The following is a 21,916-nucleotide window of genomic DNA, read 5'->3' as shown; positions in this document are numbered from 1 at the left end:
CCTCTGAACATGTCACAGTGCATTACCCTGCTCAGAGTTAGCATATTTGAACATCTTGTAGTTGCTCAAGTAGCACAGCCATGGCATATTGAGCTCATCTTTTTCTTTCAAAGGCTGATTCCCGCAGCTTAGGCTCTCAGCTCTTTAAAATTACATTGAGATGAATCTTGCTGCACACAAGCTGTCGGCCTAAATGTAATTTTGGTTTCCAAATCCTATAAGGTCCTATATCTTAAACACTTATATTCAAAACGCCATCTACACATCTGAGCCTTTTACCAACTTTACATTTGTCCTTAATTTAACTGCAGTTGTGAACAAAAGGCCAAGTCCCTTCAAATATCTTCCGAATGTTAGGAAGAGGCTTTACTTCAAATACTGCTGGCCTTGATGTAGAAAACCAAAGGGAAGTGGATGAACCTGGCTCAAAGAGCTGGGGAACAGCTGCCTGTTTATGTTGTTTCTTTTGAAGATAATAAGACAGTGATCTCTATGGTACTCACTAACAGCTTGGCTTCAAGGTAGAGAAGGATCTAAGGGAGACTCTAGAGTTAAAGGGCAGGGGACAAATTAAATTGTTATTATGTTATTTAAATCATAGAGTATGGAACTTCAGAGCTTCTGCCTTGTTTTACCTTAATCCAGACTTAAACGTTATGTAGGGAGGATCCAAGATGGCTGAATAGGAACAGCTCTGGATTGCAGTTCCCAGTGCAAACACAGAGGGTGAGTGATCACTGCATTTCCAAATGAATTTTTACTGTCCACAGACCAGGAGATTCCCAGACAGAAAAGCACCATGAGTCTCCAGAGCAGCTGTTTCAGCCAGTGCAGCAGGTCTCCGCACAAAAACTCACACAAATCCAGGCACTGTTTCAACTGGTGACTGGAACACCTGGGAGATGGAGTCACCGGTTCAACTGAAAAAAAGGAGGCTAAAACAGGGAGCCAAGTGATCTGGTTCAGCTGCTCCCACCCCCACAAAGACCAGAAATCTGAAACGCTCTGGATTGAGAGTTTCACAGCAAGCACACTGGACCCGAGACAGTCCAGCTCTGTGGGGGAAAGGGTGTCCGCCATTACCGATGCAGTTCTAACTATACCCCTATAAACAGAACTGCAGGAAGTTCACACAGCAGCTGGGCAGAGCCCATGGCAGTTCGGCAATGCCTCTGCTTGCAAACTGTGACTAGGCTACCTTCTCACTGGGCAGGGCATCTCTGAAAAAAGGCAGCAGAATGACAGGAACTTATAAATAAAGCCCCACCTTCCTGGGACAGAGAACCTGGGGGAAAAAGGCAGTTATGAGTTCTGCTGCAGCAGACTTAAACGTACCTGCCCAGCAGCTCTGAATGGAACAATAGGGCTCACAGCTCAGCACTTGAGCTCCTGTAAGGGACAGACTGTCTCCTCAAGCAGCTCCCTGACCCCCATATAATAAAAGAAACACCTCATAAAGGAGAGCTCAGGCCGATATTTGGCAGATATCCTTCTGGGACAAAGATAACAGAAGAAGAAACTGGCAGCAACCCTTACAGTTCTGCAGCCACTGCAGGTGATCCCCAGGCAAGCAGAGTCTGAAGTGGACCTCCAGCAGTCCTACAACAGGTGGGCCTGACTGTTAGAAGGAAAACTAAGAAAAAGAAAGAAATAACTTCATCAGCAACAAAAAGGATGTCCACTCAGAGACCCCATCTGAAAGTCACCAACCACAAAGACCACAGGTAAATAAATCCACAAATATGGAAAGAAACCAGTGCGAAAAGGATGAAAATACCCAAAACCAGAATGGCTCTCCTCCTCCAAGGGATCACAACTCCTCACCAGCAAGGGAAGAAGGCTGGATGGAGAATAAGTCTGATGAATTGACAGGGACAGGCTTCAGATGGTGGGTAATAACAAACTTCTCTGAGCTAAAAGAACATGTTCTAACCCAGTGCAAAAAAACTAAGAACCTTGAAAAAAGGTTTGATGAAATGCTGACAAGAATAAACAGCTTAGAGAGGAATATAAATGAATTGATGGAGCTGAAAAACACAACACGAGAACTTTGTGAAGCACACACAAGTTTCAACAGCCAAATCAACCAAGCAGAAGAAAGTATATCAGAGACTGAAGATCAACTCAATGAAATAAAACAAGAAGGCAAGATTAGAGAAAAAAAAGTAAAAAGAAATGAACAAAGCCTCCAAGAAATATGGGATTATGTGAAAAGACCTAATATGTTTAATAGATGTACCTGAATGTAAGGGAGAGAATGAATCCAAGTTGGAAAACACTCTTCAGGATATTATCCAGGACAACTTCCCCAGCCTAGCAAGGCAAGCCAACATTCAAGTCCAGGAAATACAGAGAACACCACAAAGATATTCCTCAAGAAGAGCAACCCCAAGGCACATAATCATCAAATTCACCAGGGTTGGAATGAAGGAAAAAATGCTAAGGACAGCCAAAGAGAAAGTCGGGTTACCTACAAAGGGAAGCCCAACAGACTCACAGTGGATCTCTCAGCAGAAATCCTACAAGCCAGAATAGAGTGGGGGACAATATTCAACATCCTTAAAGGAAAGAACTTTCAACCTAGAATTTCATATCCAGTCAAACTAAGATTCATAAGCCAAAGAGAAATAAAATCCTTTTTTTTTTTTTTTTTTTTTTTTGAGACGGAATCTTGCTCTGTCACCCAGGCAAGGGGCAGTGGTGCAATCTTGGCTCACTGCAACCTCCACCTTCCAAGTTCAAACAATTCACCTGTCTCAGCCTCACAAGTAGTTGGGACTGCAGGAATGTGCTACCACATCTGGCTAATTTTTGCATTTTTAGTAGAGGCGGGGTTTCACCATGTTGGCCAGGATGGTCTCAATCTCTTGACCTCATGATCTGCCCACCTTGGCCTCCCAAAATGCTGGGATTATAGGCGTGAGCCACTGCACCCGGTCAATAAAATCCTTTACGAACAAGCAATTGCTGAGAGATTTCGTCACCACCAGGCCTGCTTTACAAGAGCTCATGAAAGAAGCACTAAACATAGAAGGAACAACCAGTACCAGCCACTCCAAAAACATATCAAATGGTAAAGAGCATCAATACAATGAAGACATTGCATCAACTAATGGGCAAAACAACCAGCTAGCATCAAAATGGCAGGATCAAATTCACATATAACAATATCAACCATAAACGTAAATTGGCTAAATGTCCCATTTAAAAGACACAGACTGGCAAATTGGATAAAAAGTCAAAACCCATGGTTATGCTGTATCCAGGAAACCCATCGTACATGCAAGGATACACATAGGCTCAAAATAAAGGGATGGAGGAAGATTTAAAAAGCAAATGGAGAGCAAAAAATAAAAAACAGGAGTTGCAATCCTAGTCTCTGATCAAATAGACTTTAAACCAACAAAGATCAAAAGAGACAAAGAAGAACATTACATAATGGTAAAAGGATCAATGTAACAAGGAGAGCTAATGATTCTAAATACATACGCACCTAATACTGGAGCACCCAGATACATAAATCAAGTTCTTAATGACCTACAAAGAGACTTAGACTCCCACATAATAATAGTGGGAGACTTTAACACTCCACGGTCAATATTAGACAGATCAATGAGAAAGAAAATTAACAAGGATATCCAGGACCTGAACTCAGACCTGGACCAAGCAAACCTAATAGACGTCTACAGAACTCTCCACCCCAAATCCACAGAATATACATTCTTCTCACCACCACACCACACTTACTCTAAAATTAGCCATATAATTGGAAGTAAATCACTCCTCAGCAAATGCAAAGTAATGGAAATCAAAACAGCCTCTCAGATCATTCTGCAATCAAATTAGAACTCATAATTCAGAAACTAACTCAGAACCACACAACTTCACGGAAACTGAACAACTGGCTCTTGAACGTTTACTGGATAAACAATGAAATGAAGCCATAAAGAAAGATGTTCTTCTAAACCAATGAGAATGAAGACACAACGTACCAGAATCTCTAGGAAACAATTAAAGCAGTGTCTAGAGGAAAATTTATAGCTATAAATGCCCACATGAGAAGCAAGGAAAATCTAAAATCAACACCCTATCATCAAAATTGAAAGAGCAAAAGAAGCAAGATAAAAAAAAGTCCAAAGTTAGCAGAAGATAAGAAATAACTAAGATCAGAGCAGAACTGAAGGAGACAGAGATACAAAAAACGTTTCAAAAAAATCAATAAATACAGAAGCTGGTTTTTTTTAAAAGATCAACAAAATAGACAGACCACTAGCCAGTTTAATAAAAAAGAAAAGAGAGAATAATCAAATATATGCAATAAAAAATGATAAAGGGGATATCACCACAGATTCCACAGAAATACAAACCACCATCAGAGGTTACTACAAACAACTCTATTCACATAAACCAGCAAACCTGGAAGAAATGGATAAATTCCTGGACCTTCACACCCTCCCAAGCCTAAACCAGGAGGAAGAAGTAGAAACCCTAAATAGACCAATAACAAGGGCTGAAGTTGAGGCAGCAATTAATAGCCTACCAACCAAAAAAAGTCTAGGTCCAGATGGGTTCACAGCCGAATTCTATGAGACATACAAAGAGGAGTTGGTACCACTCCTTCTGAAATTATTCCAAACAATACAAAAACAGGGAATCCTTCCCAAACCACTTTATGAGACCAACATCATTCTGTTACCAAAACCCAACTGAGACTCAACAAAAAAAGAAAACTTCAGGCCAATATCCATGATGAACATAGATGCAAAAATCTTCAATAAAATACTGGCAAACTGACTGCAACAGCACATCAAAAAGCTTATCCATCATGATCAAGTAAGCTTCATCTTGGGAATGCAAGGCTAGTTCAACATACACAAGTCTATAAATGTAATTCACCACATAAACAGAATGAAAGACAAAAACCACATGATTATCTCAATAGACAGAGAGAAGGCCTTCAGCAAAATTCAACAGTCCTTTATGCTAAAAACTCTCAATAAGCTAGATATTGATGGAATGTATCTCAAAATAATAAAAGCTACTTACAACAAACCCACAGCCAATATCATACTGAATGGGCAAAAACTGGAAGCATTCCCTTTGAAATCTGGCACTAGACGATGATGCCCTCTCTCACCACTCCTATTCAATGTAGTATTGGAAGTTCCAGCCAGAACAATCAGGCAAGAAAAGGAAATAAAGTGTATTAAATTAGGAAAGGAGGAAGTCAAATTGTCTCTATTTGCAGATGACATGACTGTATATTTAGAAGACCCCATCATCTCAGCCCAAAATCTCCTGAAACTGATAAGCAACTTCAGCAAAGTCTCAGGATACAAAATCAATGTGCAAAAATCACAAGCATTTCTATACACAAATAACAGACTGAAAGAGAGCCAAATCAAGAGCCAACACCCATTCACAATTGCTACAAAGAGAATTAAATTCCTAGGAATACAATTAATAAAGGATGTAAAGGACCTCTTCAAGGAGAACTACAAACCACTGCTCAAGGAAATAAGAGAGGACACAAACAGATGGATAAACATTCCATGCTCATGGTTAGGAAGAATCAATATCATGAAAATGGCCATACTGCCCAAAGTAATTTATAGATTCAATGCTATCCCCAATAAGCTACCAATGACTTTCTTCACAGAACTGGAGAAAACCACCTTAAACTTCATATGGAACCAAAAGAGAGCCCACGTAGCCAAGTCAATTCTAAGCAAACGGACCAAGCTGGAGGCATCACGCTACATGACTTCAAACCATATTATAAGGCTATAGTAATCAAAACAGCATGGTACTGGTACCAAAACAGAGATATAGACCAACGGAACAGAATAGACGCCTCAGAGGCAACGTCACACATCTACAACCATCTGATCTTTGACAAACCTGACAAAAACAAGCAATGGGGAAAGGATTCCCTGTTTAATAAATGGTGTTGGCAAAACTGGCTAGCCATGTGCAGAAAGCAGAAACTGGATTCCTTCCTGAAACCTTACACTAAGATTCACTCCAGATGGATTAAAGACTTAAACATAAGACCTAACACCATAAAAACTCTACAAGAAAACCTAGGCAAAACCATTCAGGACATAGGCATAGGCAGGGACTTCATGACTAAAACACGAAAAGCATTGGCAACAAAAGCCAAATTAGACAAATGGGATCTGATTAGTCTCCAGAGCTTCTGCACAGCAAAAGAAACAATCATTAGAGTGAACCAGCAACCAACAGAATGGGAAAGCATTTTTGCAATCTACCCATCTGACAAAGGACTTACCTCCAAAATCTACAAAGAACTAAAACAGATTTACAAGAAAAAACACCTGTTCAAAAGTGGGCAAAGGATATGAACAGACACTTTTCAAAAGAGGACATATATGAGGCCAACAAACATGAAAAAATGCTCATCATCACTGGTCATTAGAGAAATACAAATCAAAACTACATTGAGATACCATCTCACGCCAGTTAGAATGGTAACCATTAAAAAATCTAGAGATAACAGATGCTGGAGAGGTTGTAGAGAAACAGGAACACTTTTACACTGTTGGTGGGAGTGTAAATTAGTTCAACCATTGTGGAAGACAGTGTGGTGATTCCTCAAGGACCTTGAAATAGAAATTCCATTTGATCCAGCAAACCCATTACTGGGTATATATCCAAAGGATTATAAATCGTTCTGTTATAAGGACACATGCACACAAATGTTCATTGCAATGCTGTTTACAATAGCAAAGACTTGGAACCAACCCAAATGCCCATCGATGATACACTGGACAGGGAAAACGTGGCACATATACAACATGGAATACTATGCAGCCATAAAAAATGATGAGTTCATGTCCTTTGTAGGGACATGGATGAACCTGGAAACCATCATTCTCAGCAAACTGACACAAGAACAGAAAATCAAACACTGCATGTTCTCACTCATAGGCGGGTGTTGAACAATGAGAACACATGGACACCAGGAGGTGAGCATCTTACACTGAGGTCTGTGGGGGCAGACTAAGGGAGGGACAGTGGGTATAGGGAGTTGGGGAGGGATAACATGGGAAGAAATGCCAGATATAGGTAATGGGGATGGAGGCAGCAAACCATATTGCCATGTATGTAACTATGCAACAATTCTGCATGTTCTTTACATGTACCCCAGAACCTAAAATGCAAAAAATATATATACATTAAAAAAACAAAAAACCAAAAATGTTATGTAGATATTTGTATCTCAGGACCTACTCTTTTGCTTGTACTGTTTTATTTGCTGGATTTGGTAAATTTTAACCATTCTTATGAATTAAGCATAATTTGAAATTATATCTCTTCATATTCTATTATCTATAACTCTTTTTGTTCAGTTGTAGAAGTACTTTGTAAGTTTCACTTGAGGAGAGACCATTCCCTCACAGTTGCATGATGGCTGCCACAGTGTCAGCCATCTCACATGGCCATAGTCAAAAGTAGGAAACAGGTGAGTAGTCAGGGCAGTTAGAGAGCAGTATCCTTGTATGCTTTTATCATCAATGAGAAAAAAATCTGTCCCAGAACCTCCCCAAACCCAGTAAACTTCCTTTATCATCTCCTTGGTCTGAACTAGGTCACATAGAAATGTCTAGTTTTGAGAGCAGCTGGGAAAGCTGGTAATTTTATCAGCCTGTATAGTGGCAGGCAGACAAAGGAGGAGGTTGTTAGGCCAAACTGGGATAGTGGCTGTTCCTGAAAACCTCATGTGACCAAACAAGACCATTCATGGGAAAATTATCTACAGCTACTGTATTTAAACCCACATCAGAGGCTCCTGACTCTCTAATAATATATCAAACCAAGAACTATCCTGCATAATTTAAGTGGTGCCAATAAGGAAAGCCTTCCTATAAGGAAATAATTCAGAAAACAGAATATAGGAGAAAGACTTCAAAGAGCTTAACGTTGTCAACCAAATGATATCCCAGGCCTTCCAGCATCCAGGATGCTACTTACTAATAAATCACAAGTAGAAGAGTGAGAAGCTGTTCTTTCACTAAATCATAACATGCCCTGAATTAAGAATAGAGTGTCCTGATGAATTTAAATGGGAAAACAAACTGATAAAGGTCTGGGAATCTCTCTTTCCAGATCTCTCACGGCCCTCCCAGTGGCTACTCCTGAGTTCACTCCCTGAGCACAAGCCCAGTAGCCTTTTATGCATAAAGCAGAATTAGTCAATGCAGAAATGAAGCTACAGCTTAACAATAAGCATTTGGTGACTCGTGGAGGCACGCTTCATCAGAGAAATGTCACAGACTTGGCAGATACAAACGTCTGAAAGAAAATATTCCAATAGAATGTACTGAAACACACAAAATCCAAGCAACAAGCCAAGCTTTCTGGAGGAATCCAAGCATATCCAGGGGTTTGTGGGAAAATCAGACAGATTAAAAATATATATAATACTTAAAATAGAATTCCAAATTAATGTCTCTTCATTTCTGTATGGAAAGGATATATCTGGGGTTAAAGCTACCGTGCTAAGCAAATTTAGATTTGGTATTAATTAAATCCTTTTTGACTGAAGGTGGTAAACTTTTTTTTCCTACCAACATATATCCATCAGTTCTCTACTTGCTCATCCTGATCAGAGGTAAATCCAAACAAATCCAAGCATATAATATTTTCTCCTGCAGTTTAACAGCCACATATACTTGCTGTGCAGTTAGCTAATAGACACTGAATCAGAGAAGTCACCTTTTAACTCTTCTTTACTATCTTTTCTGGACACTTGAGGGAATATAGGAAATAGAGGTAGAAAGCTAAGTGTATACAAGGGAACTTCCTTAGAAGCGGGGCAAGCAAAGGAAAGGTCCTTGTGGAAGAGAGAGTGCAAGGATTCCACCAGAGATGCCACAATTAGGCCAGCTCACAGACCCCAGGAGACTCTGCACAGAGTGCATGCCATCGAGAGCCTCCGGATACCCCTGAACTCACTTTGCTGTGAAACTGTGACAGAGGGACTGTCCAGAACTCAGTCCAAGCTGAAATGAAACTCTAAACTGCTGTTCTCAACCAGAGACATTTTCCCCACATAGGGGATATTTGGCAATATCTGGAGACGTTTTTGCTTGCTACAACTGAAGGAAGTAGTGCTTCTGGCCTCTAGTGAGTATAAGTCAGGGATGCTGCTAAACATCATACATTGCAAGGTGCCATCTTCAAAAAGAATTAACTAGCCCAATGTCAAGAGTGCCCAAATTGAGAAGCCCCACCCTAAACTGTGAGACAGGAAAGCCGAGGTTGGGAAAGAGGAAGAGCTGCATCTTACCCGTTTCTTTATCAACAGCACTCAGTACTTTATACGGAGAGCAGTAAGCCCATTGTAAACCTGGGTCTACTGTTAACACATTCAAAAACTTTGAACCTAATCAAATCCCTTTGTCTTATTCCACTTCAACTTTCTCATCTGTAATTTGGGAATGATAACGATATCTAACTAATATAGGTTGAGCATACTGCTATAAAAAACTGCCTGTGACTGGGTATTTTATAAAGGAAAGAGGTTTAACTGACTCAGTTCAGTATGGCTGGGGAGGCCTCAGGAAACTTACAATCATGGTAGAAGGGGAAGCGAGGCACCCTCTTCACAAGGCAGCAGGAAAGAGAAGAGTGCAAGCAGAGGAAATGCCAGACATTTATAAAACCATCAGATCTCGTGAGACTCATTATCATGAGAAGAGCATGGGTGAAACCACTCCCTTGATCCAATTACCTCTACCTGGTCCTGCCCTTGACATGTGGGAATTACGGGGATTACAACTCAAGATGAGATTTTTGGGTGGGGACACAGCCAAACCATATCAAGCCCAAATCCAAAATGTTCAAAAATTCAAAACATTTTGAACACTGACATGGCTGAAATGCTCATTGGAGCATTTCAGATTTTGAAGTTTTGGATTAGGGATGCTGAATCTGAAGCATAGAGTAGAGCTATCATGGCCAAATAGGTCAGTGAGAGCCAGCCCTAAAAATCAAGACTGGAGGGAGGGCAGCAGGGCTTCCTGAACAGTACCTTCCCCACCTTGTAGCTTCTCCCCGTCATATGTGCCAAAGTGCCAGCATCCCTTTGACATTGCCACTGTTTCCTTGTATATTTAAGAGGTGATCCATTAGCTTTATGCCCCTACATTCACTTGGCAGATGCTTTTCCATGTTTTCCCTCACTGTTCAATTCCATTCACACCTCTGTGGGTTGCTGCCTGCAACTCTTATACCACAGTATTACCTCAATATATCCTGTTATTAGCATGTCAGACTCAGCCAGAAAATACTCAGAGAGCCACCCCTCTGTATATTCCCAGCCCTACCAAGAACATAAGGAGGGGTGTGTATGAGGTTTGTATGTGAATGAAACTCAGGCAGAAAATACTTAGGGAAAGACTATACTTTCAGGGTCATTTCTATAGTTTGTTACTAGAAAATACTTAGGGAGAGCCACCCCTCTTCTGTACATTCCCAACCCTACCATGAACACAAGTGTGTGCATATGTGTGTGTGGTTTGCATGTGAACAAAAGAAACTTTATTGGGGGATTGAAACTAGTGAGATTACAACGAAACAAATGAAATTAAAACCTGTTGCAGAATACCCCATGCAGTACTTTGCCTCACAGCAGTGCACCATCTTCTAATATTTCCTCACTGCTCAAGATGCTCTCTTCATTTTCTCCAAGACAGACATTATGATGAACTGAACATTTGTGCCCTCCAAAAATTCATATGTTCAAGGCCTAACCCCCAATGTGATGATATTTGGAAATGAGGCCTTTGGGAAATAATTCATGAGGGTGGAGCCATCATAGGATTAGTGCCCTTTAAGAGGAGACATGGGAAAGAGTCTCTCTCTCTCTCTCTGTGAAAATACAGCAAGAAAGCTGCCATCTGTAAACTAGGAGGAGGGCCCTCACCAAGAACCTAACCATGCTGGCACTCTTAGACTTCCAGCTTCCAGAACCATGGGAAATAAATGTTTCTTGTTAAAGCCACACAATTTATGATATTTTGTTATAGCAGACCAAGCTGACTAAACAGACCAGTTCTTCAGTTCTCCCCAGTGTAAATCTCTACCCCACTCTACAAACAGGGGCCGGATTTACATTAGAATCCATCCTCTTCCTCTCACTAAAATAATTTCAAAGTCTGAATTGTTCAAACTAGGAGATCCACACAAGACCTCCACAGAGCAGGGAAGATCTGTGAGGCAGGTACCCTTTAATGTCATGGGTTGGTGGGGCACAATGTGATATCTAATCCTCTTCCAAGTCTCCCTGTCATTCATTCCATGTCATTATCTCTTGAACCCACTCTAGATTTCCACTGCTCATTTCACTGAACTCCCTGTGCTATGGCCATCAAGGACCTCCACTTTACCAAATCCAATGGCCAGGTTTTCAGTCCTGATTTTACTGGATCTGTCAGCATTATTTGATTCTGTTCATCACCGCCTCCTTAAAACATGTTCTTCACTTGGCTCCCAGGACATCACTCCCCTTGGTATTACTCGCATCTAAACTGACTTCTCCATGCCATTGCTGGTTCTACCTCACCTACCGAGCCTCTCAACTTTGGAGTGCCCCAGGGCTGAGTCAGAAGATATTTTTTCTGCCTGCATCCATTTTTAAGTAAGCTCATCAGTCTCAAGACTTGAGTACCAGTATATGATTCCCAAACATTTTTCTTCAGTCTAGACCTCTCCCATGAAATGCAGACTCATGCTTTGCCGTTTGAAGATCTGGCTGACATCTCAAACTTATGTTTAAAACAGAATTCCTGATTACCCTTCAATAATAACTCCAGCCTTCCAATTGCTCAGACCAAAAATGTAGAGGTCATCTGTGACTCTCTTTCTCTCACATCCCGCATTCAATTGTTCAGTGAATATATCCAGAATCAAACCTCTTTTTGCCGCCTCTTTGTAACTTGATCTAAGCTACCATTGTTTTTCTGCTGGATTACTGCAAGAGATTCCAAATGGCCTCCCTAGTTCATTTCCAACACATATGCCAGAATGTTTCTACTACAAAATCAGACCTTATCACTCCTATGCTAGAATCCCTACAATGTTCCCCCATTCAACTCAATAAAACTTACAGTCCATATTAAATCCTCTAAAGGACCATATGTCCAAATGCTCTGTTGCTATTTGGCCTCATCTCTTACTTGTCTCCCCAATTTCACTCTTCTCCAGCCCCTCTGGCATCCTTGCCTTTCCTAGCAATTTCCTACCTAGAACACTCCTCCCTCTGACGTCTGAAAGGCTTAGCACTCAAATTATCACCTCCTCACTATTCTACTTAAAATTGAAACCTCCTCCAACCCATACTCTTTTGGCTCTGCTTTCTCTCCATAGTAATCCTTTGCATCTGACATATTACTTCTGTTAATTATTGCTTTGAACTCTTTCCCCTCTCTGGAATGAAAAAGCTCCGTGATGGTAACCTCCATATCATCTTTTTTTGTTCACTATTTTATTCCCAGCAACTACATCAGTGTTGGACACATTGTATGCACTTAGTAAATATTTATTGAATGAACAAATGGACATTAGAACACACATGCATATCTCTCAATGACAACAATTCTTGGAGGGACAGTAATTTTTTCTTCATTTTTAAAGGTATTTTTACAATACTTCAGTCCGATTGTTATCTATTCTTAATTTTTAATTTTTTTTTTTTGAGATGGAGTCTCACTCTGTAGTCCAGTGGCCCACTCTCGGAGAACTGTAACCTCTGTCTACTGGATTCGTGCAATTCTCCTGCCTCAGCCTCCTGAGTAGCTGGGATTACAGGCATGTGCCACCACGCCTGGCTAATTTTTTGTATTTAGTAGACACAGGGCTTTACCATGTTGGCCAGGCTGGTCTTAAATTCTTGACCTCAAGTGATCCACCTATGTCAGCCTCCCAAAGTGCAAGGATTACAGGCATGAGCCACTGTGAATTTTTTTAGAGACACAGTCTTGCTCTGTTGCCCAGGCAGGAGTACAATGGCATGATCATAGCTCACTGGAGCCTCAAAATCCTAGGTTTAAGAGATCCTCCTTCTTCAGCCCCCCAAGTAGCTGGGACTAAAGGCATGCACCACCATATCTAGCTAATTAAAAAGCAAATATTTATAGAGATGGGTTTTTGCTATGTTGCCCAAGCTGGTCTTAAACTCCTGGTCTCAAATGATCCTCCCACCTTGGCCTCTCAAGGTGCTGGAATTACTGTGGTGATATTATTTATCAATTGAAAACCTGACTTTTTAATTAATACCTAACATTAGTGTGTATTTATAGGGTACATATGATACTTTGTTACATGCATAGAATGTAATAATCAAGTCAGGGTATTTAGGATATCTGTCACATGGAGCATGTATTATTATGTTTTTTTGGTCACCCAGGCTAAAGTGCAGTGGCGCGATCTCGGCTCACTGCAACCTCCGCCTCCTGGGTTCAAATGATTCTCCTACGTCAGCCTCCCAAGTAGCTGGGATTACAGGCACCCACCACCGTGCCCAGCTAACTTTTGTTTTAGTGGAGACAAGGTTTCACCATCTTAGCCAGGCTGGTCTCAAACTCCTGACCTCATGATCCACCCACCTCGGCCTCCCAAAGTGTTGTAATTACAGGTGTGAGCCACCATGCCCGGCCAAGCATGTGTTATTTCTATGTGTTAGGGACATTTCAAGATCTCTTCCAGCTATTTTGAAATATATAATACCAAGAAAAGGAAAACTGTTCATTAATGTAACCTAATTTGTATAGCTTTTCTAACTGGGCATGGATACCTCCATTTAACATTGATTTTCAGAGCAGCTTCTATTTCCCTTTCCTGGTTCCATACAATGCCCAGGAACCTGCAGATACATAGAAAACAAGTCCCATCGTAATACCTACCGAACAGAAACGTCACTCTCTGCTGGGTTCATTTGTAGGAACATGGTAAAATATAAATGTCTATTGTTAAAATTTTTCTTTACTTTGAACAGATCAAATTCTTTAGCAGAGTATTCTCTTAAAAGGTCTCCAATCTTTCCATCAGCTGAAGGGCTGTAGAGTAAGAATTTATTTTTAGGCTATCCAGAGAAAATGTTCAAGGTGTTGGGACTGAAGGAGAGCTCTTCTAGATGTTTATAATTTGGCTACAGCTCTGCTTAGAATAATGTATTTTAAACATTAAGAGACCTTAAGAGACCACCTACTTCAATCCAAACAGGTAAAGAAGGCACATGTCCTGAAGGCCTGAATGGTTATTCAGAGCTGGGGATCAAAGTCCTTAATCTCTCTCAGCCTCTGTTTATTCATCTGCAAAGTTGAAATAGTAATACTATTTTAGCACCTGCCAGGATTAGAGACGGCTCCCTCTGTAGACTGAGGCTTACCTTACTTCTTTGAATTGCAGACAGAAGGAAGTTGCAGAACTCCAGAAACCAGAGATCAGTAAAGGGAGTTTTCTCTCCCTCTATTCCCCATCCATGAAAATGCTATAAAAAATTCAGGTATCATTCTCCCTGCCCCCACCTCTCTGCCAAAGTTGAAATATTTTGCTGTCCAGTAGTCCCAGGCCTCTGAACTGGAATAGCTTGCTTGGTCAGAGAGAAGGACCCAGAGGAGTTTGCCTACAATCCTCAGAAACCACAGACATAAACTGGCAACTACTTCAAAGGCAGAGGATGTTCATGCTTTTTTAGAAAATTCCCAAGTGGAAACAATGGACCAAAGGAGACAGTCAGTCATATTTCTCTTCCTTCATACACACACACACACACACACACACACACACATATATTTGTTGTTTTGTTCTTTAATAGAAACATTAGAAAGCAAGCTAGCACACTTGTGGACAGAGAATCTTCCCAGGAAATTTGCAAACATTGCATGTTCTTTTTCCTTTTGAAATATGTATGGTCTATCTTCTGGGAAAGGGCACACAGATCTTTATAGTACCTTTATTAAGAAAAGCAGCAATCATTACAGCCTTGTTAATTCTGCTTTCTACCAAATACATGTATTTATTTTACATGCTGAGTATATGTGGTGGGGTGGAGGAAAAGAGGTGCTTAAAGCCTATGATGAAGATTTCATTGTGGGAGATAAATAATAATTACAGATTTCATAGTGATAACGAGATTCTAGTGAAATCAGTATATAAATGTGCAGCACAGTGCCTAAGTATTCTGCACTTAATAAATGCTAGTTCCTTCTGTCCTTTGTATTTTTTATCAAAATGATAGCTGGTGAAGTTTAATTCTTCAACAGTTTCCTAATATATCTTATTGCCTCCGAGAAAAAGGAAAAAGGTGCAAACACGAGGATGCCCTTTATTTAAGCAGACAGAAAGAATGGGGTAAGGCAAGTGCTGGTGGAGACAAGATTTTTTCCCTCCCTGAACTGATTTCAGTGCATGCACATGATGGCATGTGGACAAGTTCGAGAGGGATCAGAAGCTATTGAGTCATTTTTGTAGCCATAGAAATGATTAAATTATATTACACTTCATTAACGGGAAACAACAAAATGAATTATGGTATATTCCATACCATGAAATACCAAGCAGATATTACCAAGAATGAAATAGATCTCTATGCAGAAATTTAATATTCCATACCATGAAATACCAAGCAGATATTACCAAGAATGAAATAGATCTCTATGCAGAAATTTAATCCTATTTTTACATATACATATATCATAATATATAATCATACCTATATATAACAAATATAATCATATAAGCACAGAGGCATGTAAAATATATATCTAATTTATATACTAGATATATTTTTGGTATATTAATGAGATACATCATATATATTTTATATGCCTCTGTGCTTATTTGTGCATATATATATAATTATGTGCTTATATGAGAAGTGTATGTATCTGAAAAAGCACAATTCAAACAGTTACGTATGAAATGTTCGATGGGGAGAAAAGGGATTTTCACTTTTTATGCCATACATGTAGCACAAACCTTTAATTCTCATTGACTATCCATATACTTTTGCAATTTCCCATTTTCCCATGCAGTTAGGTGGGATCACATAACTGGTTTCAGCCCATGACATGTAAGCAGAAGTGACATACATCACTTTCTCTCTGGGACACTTGAAGTTGTAAGCGTCCCTCAAGCAATCTCCCTACTACAAAAAAGCAGCAGCCAGGATCACTGTTACCCACAGAAGATAGCTTCCCAGGGGTATGCCCAACTTGAACTAAAAATGTGTGAGTGTGCATATGTGTGTGTGGGAGGGGATTCTTGTGTAAAGGCACTGAGAGATGGAAGTTCATTAATGTAGTAGTTGTCTATTGGAGGGTAACAAATTACTCCCCCAACCCCCACCCCTAAAGCTTAGCAGCTAGAAGCAACCGATATGTATTATTTCACAGGCCAGGAACTCAGGAGGAGTTCTGGCTCAGAACCCCTCACGCAGCTACCAACAGAGTGTTGGCCAAGGCAGCAGATATCTCAAGGCTCTACTGCAGCTGGAGAATCTGCTTCTAATCCCACCCACATGGCTGTTGGTCTCAGCTCCTTAGTAGCTGTTGGCTAAAAACATGTATGACCTCTCCATAGGGTTGCTCATGACAAGGCAGCTTACTTCCCCAGAGAGAGACTTGAGGATAAATAAGAGAGGGGCAGAAAGAGAGGGAACAAGTGTAAGCCACAGTCTTTTTGTAGCCTAATCTTAGGAGTGACATTTATTCTGTTCGTTAGAAGCAAGTCACTAAATCCAGCCCACATTCAAGGGGATGGGAAATGCACAAAGGCATGGATAGCAGGAGCTGGATTCCCAGGGACCATCCTTGCAGCTGACTACCACAGGCAGCATAACCTAGCCTACCACAAACAATGTAATATTCTTCTCTGTTTAAAAATTTTTATAGCAAGCATGCGTTATTTTTATAATATAAAAACTAAGCACTAAAACCTTATATAGCATGTTTTTTAGAAAACTCCCTAATTAGAATCTCAGAAGTTCTTCCTCCCCAAAGATAGTTAACTAAGGTGATAGACAACTAGTAAAATTATCCATTTTGTCTCTACTCAAAGTAACTTTCTGCTCTCGAGTTCTTAAATGCACATCTTGAAAGTGACTTATTTTATCTCTGCTCCATTTGTGCTTTTGTCACACTAAAGACATTTCCTTTGCTAGAATCTAAAGTATTAGGAGGTCTCCTGAGCATTTTCTGCAGAAAAATATTTTCCTCTCCATTTCCTTAGTGTTAATTGTACAGAGCAGCAACCTCTGAAGTGAGAATACAAAGTGAACCAGACAGCAGCTCCCTTTTAAACCTAGGTCCCCAAAGTTGACATCAAGCTTTGAAGACGCTGCCTTTTATTAATTAGCTAAAGATTTGCTCGCAGTTGCTGCTGTACAACCACCTCACTGTTTACCTTCATCTTCACTGGAGCTTTTCAATATTCTAAGATAATCAGGCAACTGGGAGATGAGCTCACCAAGCCAGCAGGATTTGGGTCAGTCTTACAGGATAATCACACACCTCAGATGTCTTTCTTGAAGAAACTGAAAGGAAAGAAGATAAAAGTGAACATGAAGAGTAATCACCTTTAAAAAAGGTGGGTAAAGACAAAAACTTCTTAGGGTTTTCTCTATATTTGGAAGGAGAGGACTAAACAAGCAAAAGCCCAGAGATATCTTTAGTGGGAAAAATACCAAGGTAAAAATGAAGTGATACAGGAGACAGAATCTAGAAGATAGGAAATAACATCAAATAGAATAGGGAATGTCGGGAAGATTGCCATTGATGGTGTAGTAGATTTCAGCTTTCTAAATAGCAGACATCATATTCCACACCATTTTGAGAGTGAACATGCTTTGACTGCCTGTACCCTTTTTAAGAGCTAGGTAGGATTCAAGTGAATCTAACAGCATGATAAAGTTGGCAAGTGATTTTAAATCATTTTTAATAGTTGCAGTTTGCAAAATAATGGGTCCCATGGGAAGACAGTGAGGAGTTTTCACCACACCTGGGTAGTCCCCATAATTTCCCTTTAAAAATCCCACATCAGCAATGTAATTGTCTGCCTCACTCTTTCCCTTCCACCCCTGATGGAAGACAGAGTGCATTGAAGGAAATAATAATGTGACTTTCAATAAAGTGTTCTCAAGCAAAGCCCTGGGCTGGCTGAAAAGTGGGGGTGGGATCCAGAGATGAAAGGGATACCACTTCTGGATGGGAACATCACCTCCTCACAAGGCAGACCACCCTATCACTGGATGCCTCTGATTCTTGGAAATAAACCCAAATCTGGTCCTTTGATTTCTTTTGGAGGGGGAGGGAGTCTGTTTCCCTCTCTGAAAATGCATAGGATTTCAACCTGCCACCCCACCTCTACCCACACCCCTTACAGTCCTGGGCATCACACAGCCAGAGCAATTTGGGGGAGACCACTCTGGGACAAAGAGAAAGAAGATGCATAATGCCACACTTTGTCACCATCCTTCTTTCAGAGTATTTTGGCTCATGATTATTTTACATGTTGGCTTTCACTCAGGTTTCATTTGAAAGAGCTTGGAGACAGGAAAAGAAAAACTTCTTTTTAAAGAAATTGATAAACTATCCCAAAGATTAGCAGTAGCTTTAAAAAAAAATTCTTCTAGAGTCGGAAATTCTCTTAGGCATGAAATTTGGGGGAAATACTAAAACTGGTAACAGATTCATATTCAGAAAATTGCCCAAGACCTTCCAGGAGACTGTAAAAGTGTTTTGCCTGAGCTTTCCTCATTTGACTTGTCTCTCTCAGGTCTAATAGTTTAAGAGTCTATTGGTGGATAAGGATTTGCTGTTAGTTAGAATTAAGTGTAGCTGCACATGACAGAAAATCTAACCCAAAACTTGGAAGCGTGGTGGCTCCACAGAGTCATTAGGGCTCCATGTGCCTTCCAGCTATCTCTAGGTTCTGGTCTCCCTCATCACTACCCACAAAATCAGATAGAGCTTTAGGACCAAATCTGGATTTCCAGACAGCAAAGGAGACAAAGAGAAGATATACACCCGCAGTCTTTAATGAGGTTTCCAGAAATGCCTGTATCAGTTAAGTCTTTACCAATAATGCTGGGTTAAAGTATTCTCATGCCTGTGGCTCTGATCTAGTCTGGGCTCAGCAGGGTGGCTCTGCTTCAGGCTGCTAATCTGACCAGCCTTGGCACCACGCTATGATTTGGACTTCGGTCTGCTTTATGTGTCTTCACTCTATTGCCCAGGCTAATAAACTCAACAGCTTCTAGAAACATGTTCTTTCCATGGAGGAGTTCAAATGCTCCCAGAAAGGCAAACAAAAATGTGCAATGCCTTTTATGGTATAAGGTTTGAATTAACAAAAACTCTCTTCTACCTACATGCCATTGCCAAAAGAAAGTCACATCGTCAAGTTCAATATCAATCACATGGAAAGTATTCTCTTTCTATGAAAGCTGAAGGAGAGGAATGAATATTTTTTGAATTATATTACACCATCGGCACCAGGGTTCCCCAAGACTTGTACATTTGGTGATTCACTAGAAGGACTTACCAGATGCAGAAATCATTACATTCCAGTTATGGTTTATTGCAGTGAAAGGATACAAAGCAAATTCAACAAAGGAAAAATACATGGGGTGAAGTCCAGAGGAAACCAAGGGCAAACTTCCAAGAGTCTCTCCCAGTGGAGTCACACAGGAAGCACTTATTTCTACCAGCAACAAGTTGTGAGAACCTATTCTGTGCAGGGGTCTGTCAGGGAAGCTCCTCTGAATCTAGGGCTTTTATCAGGTGTCAGTCACATAGGTATATAGTTTCTATATGACTGACCACAGTCACTGGAGTCCCAGACCCCAAAAAGGAAAGCAGGTATCCATCATAACACATTGTTGGCACAAACTATCCAGATAAACGGGTATAATGTGATTCATGCAAAGCACTCATCAGTTAAAACACTCTAAGGGCTCAATTCTGAGGAGTCAGCCAAGGGCCAGTCATGAAACAGGCCCTTCTAAGAAAACTGCAAGATTTGCAACTTGAGGCGGCTAACACTTTCCTGCACACTACTCCATACCCTTTCCTCTGATAGAGACCAAAATGTCATCACACTGACCATACCTAGGAGCAGAGGAGCCTGGGCAGGATAATTTTTTTTCTAGGTGAATACATATCAAGCTAAGAATCAGTTTTACTCTTAAGAAAAAAGTTAAGAGATTATGGGGTGCCACACTGAGCATTTGAGATGAATTGGAAAAGTGAGAGTAAGACAGATGTTAGGGAACTATAGTTAGGGAACTATTACTACTTGACCACTGATGAAAATATTTTACCTCAACCAAGATGCCATCAATTACAAGACACATCATTATCTAAATACTGCTAGAAAAGGGGGGATACTGCTGCCAGTTAAACAATGGCAATGCTTTCATTTCACATACTTAAAAGTATGAAACTCATCATCAAAGCTTAATCAATTTCCACACCCATGTAAACAGCACCCTGGATTAAGAACTAGAACATTGTCAGAACCCTAGAAAGCCTGTATGCCTGCTGTCAATTACTAACTTCCTCCAAAAGTAACCATCATCCTGGCTTCTAACAACACAAAGACTTTTTCCTAGTTTTGAATTTTATATAACTAGAACTATACATCATATATTCTTTTGAGTCTGGCTTTGTTCAACATTATGTTGATGATGTTCACCAATACATGCTGTTAGAACATATTTGTTCTCATTGCTATATAATATTCCATTATATGAATACACATAATGATCCATCCCCTTGACAGGTATTGGCTATTTGTATTTTGAAGGTTTTACAAATAATGCTGCTATCAACATTCTTGTACTTTTATTTGGCTGAGTATACACATTTCTGCTGGGTACATACATACCTAGAAGGAGAATTGCTGGATCAGAATATATACAGATGTTGCCAAAATATTTTTCCAAAATAGTTGCTCAGTTAACATTCCCATCAGTAATATTTAAGAGTTTCAGTTCCAATAGCTAAATCAGCTTACAACTTGATATATTTGTATTTTAGCCTTCTCATGGATAGTGTTATCAACTGTGGTTTTAATTTGCATTTTCCTGATGAGTAAAGAAGCGCCTTTCATATGTTTATTGACCATTTTATATCCTTGTTTGTTCATGCTTTTGCTCATTATTAGGATGTTTATCTTATTACTGATTTGTAGGAGTTCTTTTAATTGCACGGACTGTACCCCTTTGTCAGATATCCATTTTGTAAATATTTTCTCCCGTCTTGTGACTTGCTTTGTCACTCTTTTAATGGTGTGTTTTGATGAAGAAATGCTCTTAATTCCTATATAGTTCAATTTATTTTTCTTTATAATTAAAGAAATTCAAGCATTTGGGGTTCTGCTTAATAAATATTTACCCAACCCAAGCTCAAGAAGATAAGTCTCTAATGTTATGTTTCAGTAGTTTCATTATTTTACCTCTCACTTTTAGATCTACAATCTAACTGCTGTTGATTTGGGTATGGTGTCAGAAGGATGATGCTTTTTTCCCTCATTGCAGACATCCAATACACCCAGAGCCTTCATTGCAAGATCCCTTCCCCACTGCACTGGAGTATCATCTTTGTTACACTAGTCACATAGAATTTTTTGTTGCAGTTTTGAAAGATCTCTTTTAGAATTATTTCAATAAAATGTACTACATACAATTTTTTGCATATATTAAAAGGAAAGTAAAAGCAAAATAGGCCAAAATATTTCTAATATTTTTAATCATTTAGTCTGACTCACTTTTCCAACTATTCAACTCAGAATCACTGCTGACTCTTTCTCCACAAAGCATGGTCCTCTGTGCCATCAAGAATGTTGAAGATGCAGCAAAAGAATGCCCCACTCTTATCCAAGGATTTTC

General features: G+C 40.0%; 1 long non-coding RNA gene and 1 pseudogene across 2 annotated transcripts in view; one reads left to right on the top strand and one right to left on the bottom strand.

The window, feature by feature from the left end:
* Positions 1-10,421: 10,421 nt before the first annotated feature.
* Positions 10,422-10,544, top strand: LOC116536309 (annotated as a pseudogene).
* Positions 10,545-17,342: 6,798 nt separating this feature from the next.
* Positions 17,343-21,916, bottom strand: part of LOC116532418 — an 87,059-nt gene continuing 82,485 nt past the window's right edge. For both annotated transcript variants that reach the window (XR_004260858.1, XR_004260859.1), the window contains exon 3: positions 17,343-17,560. This is a non-coding gene — a long non-coding RNA (uncharacterized LOC116532418). The remainder of the gene's footprint in view (positions 17,561-21,916) is intronic.

Source organism: Sapajus apella, unplaced genomic scaffold (genome assembly GCF_009761245.1).
Source record: "Sapajus apella isolate SASKATOON/1434 unplaced genomic scaffold, GSC_monkey_1.0 scaffold3, whole genome shotgun sequence".
Taxonomy (NCBI): domain Eukaryota; kingdom Metazoa; phylum Chordata; class Mammalia; order Primates; family Cebidae; genus Sapajus; species Sapajus apella.
This window is presented reverse-complemented; position numbering and strand designations above follow the sequence as displayed.